This window comes from Mandrillus leucophaeus, unplaced genomic scaffold, assembly GCF_000951045.1.
Source record: "Mandrillus leucophaeus isolate KB7577 unplaced genomic scaffold, Mleu.le_1.0 Scaffold69, whole genome shotgun sequence".
NCBI lineage: Eukaryota > Metazoa > Chordata > Mammalia > Primates > Cercopithecidae > Mandrillus > Mandrillus leucophaeus.
In genome coordinates, this window is record NW_012107474.1 from 2,908,266 (window position 1) to 2,908,635 (window position 370).

Below are 370 nucleotides of genomic sequence, written 5' to 3' on the forward strand. Positions count from 1 at the left end.
TGGGCACATGTCCTCAGGTCCTCCTGAGGCTGTCACAGGTGCATCTGTAAACTTGGCAAAATAAACTTTCCACATTGGCTGAGAGGTGTCTGGGACGCTTTGGGCTCACACACTGGCTGCCTGTGTCAGTCACTCGACGAGGTGCAGCCATCCCCAGCTTGTCTATGCCCCTAGATTTGTCCTGCCCCCTGTATTCCCTGGGTGAAAAGATAGCCCAGAGCGTTCTGTGCTCTGCTAGGCTTGCACAGAGACCTCAGTTGGGGACTTCACTCGTCCCCTCTACCCATGCCTAGTGCAATTGTTTAGTCATTTAGTCCCTGAATACCTGCTTCACTCATTACACTCATGTTTCTAAATTTGTAGAATTTGT

The 370-nt window shown here is 50.5% G+C and overlaps 1 protein-coding gene across 1 annotated transcript in view; it reads left to right on the forward strand.

Annotated features, from left to right (window-relative positions):
- LOC105555557 (suppressyn) overlaps nucleotides 1-370 on the forward strand; it is an 8,812-nt gene that overhangs the window by 650 nt on the left and 7,792 nt on the right. The gene's annotated exons all lie outside the window — the stretch shown is intronic.